Source organism: Dermacentor variabilis, chromosome 7, assembly GCF_050947875.1.
Source record: "Dermacentor variabilis isolate Ectoservices chromosome 7, ASM5094787v1, whole genome shotgun sequence".
NCBI classification, from domain to species: Eukaryota; Metazoa; Arthropoda; class Arachnida; order Ixodida; family Ixodidae; genus Dermacentor; species Dermacentor variabilis.
In genome coordinates, this window is record NC_134574.1 from 82,039,040 (window position 1) to 82,044,972 (window position 5,933).

The following is a 5,933-nucleotide window of genomic DNA, read 5'->3' on the forward strand; positions in this document are numbered from 1 at the left end:
CACCCTGCAAGAACGTAGAAAAAAATGTACCCATTGTTTTGTAGACAACGTTCTTCAAGACGCGCATATATGGGTCCTTGAGAAATGATCTATTTCGTGACAACAAGCTCCTCCGTTCACCTGCAATGTCTACGCATATCAAGCTTTTGGAGGGCGACGCAAAAAGCTAGAAATTGTTGCAGAATACTTCTGCCCATGGGACAAGACGCCCAACGTTTCTTAGTATTCTTATTGTGGTCGAAACGTTAGCAGAAATATTTACTTTGTCGCTGTGCACAGGTATGCTTATCTCGGCCATAGAATTAATGTGACTGGTGGTGCTACGACGTCTACTACTGCAAGTGTGTATAAGCTAAAAGGGCATATTTGACATTATGAGTGAGAGCCTTTACTCATTACACTAACAATTAACGATCTACCCGGTGATGTCGCTGATAAACGCTTCAGCAATGGCCCTCATACACGCATTTTTCTTCACAAAGTGAGCTGAAGGCCACTTAGATGTCGCAAACCACCGCTACCGATTCCAATTCACATCCATTTCAAAATCTAGCTTTTTAAATGAATTAGGCAGACGCAGAACAAAAGTTTGCAATATTTGTGAAGCGATGCATTGTTGTAACTGTTAAAAACGGTTATCAAACTACTGTGATGCAAAAACAAATTGTCTTCATTTAGTTAAAATGTACACTATTGTTGTTTACACAATGCACTGACCACATGTGTAGTGTCATGCAATGTTTAATGAAATTTGTACACTATAGCGTTCACAATCTATGCCTAAATACAAACACCAATTCCGCAGAGTACAGCCTGTCATACAGGGCCGCAGCAGTTTTCCCACTGACTAAGGCAAAGTTCAACATCTGCCGAGAAAAGAATAGTAAGGAGTGGTCTGTGACAGATAAATGTTCGACGCATATGCAAATATGTTTAAGGCCTCCACCCTTTCTGCTATAGTGGCGCTACTAAATTGGCTATAGTGGCGCTACTAAAACTACTACATTGGTTAGGACTCGGTATGAGGTACACTAGCCCATACCTTCATAAGATTGGTTGGAAAACAGACTATGACTGTTGCGTCTGCTACACTCCCTAGAGAAAGATCATATACTTTGCGAGTGCCCTCGATATGCGCTGAGGGAAGGACACTGAAGTTTAGTGCCCAGCGTTTGGATTTCCAACCCTTCGCGGACGAAGAATTTTGGACACTTGGTGACGAGTTGATTATACCCAACGTGCCGTAAAATCACTCCTGGACATTTTAGGTGAGAATGGATTAGGCGCTCCTCTCTAGGACCTATCTGGCGTGAAAACTGCGCAAAATGCGTTCACGCACTCAAGTTTTGTGTGGAAAAGTATCTAAAGTGTGCCGCTCCTTATTGGACAGCCTGTGTGAATAGTAGCTCGTTGTACTATATCATAGTCGCGTGCCATCCAGGTCTCTCTTTCTATGTAGCCTCTGCATTCCCTTACGCCAGTAAGAAGCAGCTGGCTAGATAGACGTTCTCCAGGCCAACCTCCTGCTTTCTCTTCAATAAAACTTCCGCTGCTCAAATTTTTGAAACGATAGCTCTCTTGAGCTACTTTAGCCACTTTGGACGACTAGATAACGGCGGCGATTTAGCACGAAAAACTGGAGTAACTGAAGCAGATTCCTGCGTGTGCGGTGCATACGTAGGTGCTGTTGGAGCATCAAGATATCACGCTACAGGAGGCGTGTTACACAAACGTAAGAGCTCATTCCCTCGTGCTAGCGAGATATCTTGTCCTGTGTGCTTCCTGCACAAGTGTAATAAATTTTCATTGCTCCATAAATAAAGACTTTCACTTAACGCTTGTCATGAATATGTTGTCGTTCGTCTCATATGTTCGAGCTTCTAGGTCTACCTTAATGTCTCCATCCCTCCCAGCTTTATATTATTCTGCACGTCATATCAATGCAGCAGATCTAAAAACAATGAAAGATTGCAGCCGATGTGCTAGATGGAGCTTTCATGGCAGATAACTCATTGTGCACTTGATTTACGTAACCAACCTTTAAATTTTCCACCTAAAAGGTGCAGTTTCATGTGAACCTAGATATTTCTAACAGATGTTCTCTCACAGAGACTGAAATGATAGGTAGTCTTTAAGGGGATGGACAGTGGTACTGCTGGGAATGAGTCAAGAAGTTTGGTGCTCGAGTACAGAAAAAGCAAACTGAGGTATGTTTCCTAAGTACACTCATCCTGCCTAACAAACTGTGGCCTTGAAACGCAATCTTTCGAAAGTGCACGTGATTGTCACTGCCTTTTCTAAAGCACAGGGTGGTAGATTTTGTTTCTTGCTAAGGTTGCGTCATACTGGCGACATTTAAGTTGAAAGTTGTGACTTGTTCTAACATTTCTGTTTATATATTTTGCTACAGGGTCTTAAACCCAAGAAGATAAGTGTCCTCATGGCACAAAGGGGCTCTGATTACATCAGGGTTTCTGTTGCGGCCTAATAGAATCAGCCCACTGATTGTGAATGACGTGGTCATGCGAACGACACATTTGTTATCCCATTGCCTTTTTATTTACCTACTTAGGGAACATATAACAGTGACATGAATGCGCACTAATAATTCAAGAATACCTGGGTGGACCACCCTCATACCACACTATTGAAATTCGAAATTATGCTTCGAAAGTCCCTAGAATCTGGAGAAGTGGCATGCATTGATGCGAAACATTCGATCCCTCAGCTTAGTAGTGCACTTAGCATATCTCCTAGATCAGAGAATTAACTGCTGGTTTGCGCATTCTGTGAGGAACAACGCTGAACAGTTATACGTATTGGTAGTGCGTTCGTTGCAACCTCTCTCTGCTACGCTTTGGACACTCAGCGGACAGATACTCGTGAACGCCAATGTTTGCCGATAAATGGCATAAAAAAGTAACACGCAGGCTTCTGGATGTAGCCATGCCCGTAGCGTGCCGCTTGACATTACGTTCAGTGGCGATATGGTCAACGATTTACTAAAATACTTAAACGAAACAAAACTGACTGATGCAAAGGTTTGTCAACTCCCCCTTTTGTAGGCCGCAGCATTAGGTTGACATACTAATAAAGAACCAGTTATATGTAGAAGCGTTAAACGCCTCGCTATTATGATACGGTAAAGAAGGAATCACTGACCTCTTTCATACTGAAGGAAAGCACGTGGACAACAGTGGAAACGCGCACTGGTAGCCAAGGGTCCGGGCTTAAAATTACAAACATGGCTCCTAATATCTTGTTGAGCAGCATGCTCCGTCCTTAAGTTTAATAATATGAGTGCGCGCTGAATCTTCTTCTTAGCCTGTTCTACAGTGCACATATATCTTTCCTGGTCCCCTAGAGAAGCGATAACATATGTGCCACATAATTGCAAGGATTTTGCAAAGGTAACATAACGCTTTATAGCATTGTTCGCGTCATTTCTTTTCATGCTGGTATACGATACTCACAACTGTCATAGACTATGTCACTGTATTGTACTACAAAGATTATTGATGTCTTTCTGGGTATATTGAAGTGAATGTATTGTGGACGGCGTGCTTCTGGCAGGTGAGTTCACTTGGCGACACGCATATAGAAAAGCGTAATATTTGAAAACTCATTGGTGCTCTTAATTTCTTTGGCATAACCGATTGTACATGTTATTATGCTGTGGAGGAGTAAGGGCGCAAAGCGTCTCTGAAAGGCAGCTGTTTATTGTCTGCACGTTGCTGGAACCCCACTGCTCCGTGCGTCTCTCGACACTGTCGCAATTTCGCGGCCGGCTTTCTTCTTAGCGTGAGCCCTGCGCTTACGGGCTCTATGGACAGCGCACTGTCCTTACCGGTCTCTCCTTGCGTCCCCCTCCATAGGACGTGAACCTGCCGCAGTAATGTGGACTTCGATTATATATTCAGCTGTGCCATCGACAGCACCGTTCCATTGAATCCGTTAGCCGGATGTCATCAACCCCGACATTCTTCGCAATCCAGTTAGAACTGGAACGTCTTAGTACAGGCTACGATGAGACAGCTGCGGCTGAAATGCTTGAACTATGGTGGGTAAATATATCAAGGTTTTCCTGGCTACCGGGATAATTGGGTTGCTGTGGCGCTCGTAATGGGATTTTTGCTTTGCTTGAGGGGCGCTTCGCCTTTTCTTCTGTTAACAGCACAAAACGTAGACGAGAGACGAGACAAGAAGTCACCACAAGCGCTGACTTTCAACAACGTTTATTTTGAAAGAGGCACGGCTTCTTATACCATTGCCCACACGTGTCGCAGTCACGTGATCGCACATCATTTATTTATTTATTTATTTATTTATTTTACCCTCAGGGCCGAAGCATTACAGAGGGGAGTGGGTATAGAATAAACACAGTGCATAGTAACATAATAACAAAATAATAATGAACATAATAAACATAATATCACAAAGCATTCCAAGGTATGGTAAATCCTAATTATACAATGTTAGCTAAGGCATGTTTAAATCGGGTATTATCATTAATGGAAACAATGTCGGAAGAAAGGTGATTCCAATCTTGTGAGGTTCGAGGTAAAAAAGAGTAAAGAAAGGTTTTAGTATGACATGGCTCGATACCAACCTTAAAGCGATGGTCAAGACGGTTAGATATATAATGTGGCTGAAGAATGAATTCGTCACGGAGGGTAGGGTGATAGTAAAGCCGATGGAAAAAGTTCAAGCGAAAATTTTTTCGGCGGGATGCTAGGGATCAAAGAGATATATCAGATTTCATAGAAGTTATACTAGCAGTGCGGTTATAACAGGAACAGATGAAGCGAGTAGAGCGATTCTGCACCATTTCTAGTGAGGCAACCAAATTGTTAATGCTTGGATCCCAGACTGGAGTGGCGTATTCTAATTTAGATCGAATGAGATGTTTTATATAATAAGAGCTTTAAAGACGAAGGGGCTGCAGAAAAGTTACGGCGTAAGTAACCTAACATGCGGTTAGCGTTGTTAATTATCTTCTCAATATGCAGAGACCAACTTAGATTAGAAGTGATATGAACGCCTAAATACTTATAGGAGGAAACCGCGGCTAAAGGAGAGTTGTTCAGGTTATATGGACCAGGACTGCTGGATGCGCGAGAGATACGCATCACTTTACATTTGTTAGTATTGAATTCCATTAGCCAAGTATTGCACCAGTGAGATATAGAATTTAAATCTGACTGGAGAATGTTAGCATCGTTATCAGTAACTATTTCACGGAAAATAACGCAGTCGTCAGCGAAAAGATGAATATTAGAAGAAACTAGAGAAGGAAGGTCGTTAATGAAAATGAGAAAAAGAAGGGGGCCTAATACTGATCCTTGTGGGACTCCAGATTCAACAGGACATTGGTTAGAAGAAAGTTCGTGTGCTACAACAAATTGGGAACGGTTTGAAAGGAAATCTTTGATCCACAAATAAAGACTATTATCGATATTAAGTTGACTAAGTTTATGAAAAAGAAGTATGTGGGAGACCTTGTCGAATGCTTTAGAAAAATCTAAGTAAATACAGTCAGCTAACGAAGAACGGTCAAGAATACGGTGCAGTTTATGAGTAAATGATATGAGCTGCGTTTCACACGAAAATGATTTCCGGAAGCCATGTTGAGCTGGTGAGAAAAAGGAGTTAGATTCGAGAAAGGCGACAAGGTTCGAGTATATAATATGTTCTAAGAGTTTGCAGCATGTGCTAGTAATGGAAATGGGTCGATAATTACATGGTGAACTTTTGTTGCCTGATTTGAATATTGGAATCACCTTCCCAATTTTCCATTGGGTTGGAAGAGTTGATGTGTCAAGTGATTGCTGAAATATTTTTGTTAGTATGATTGAGCTGTAGGCACAAGTATATTTAAGAAATTTGCAATCAATAGAATCATAACCAGGGGAGGAATGGTGCTCTAAGTTATT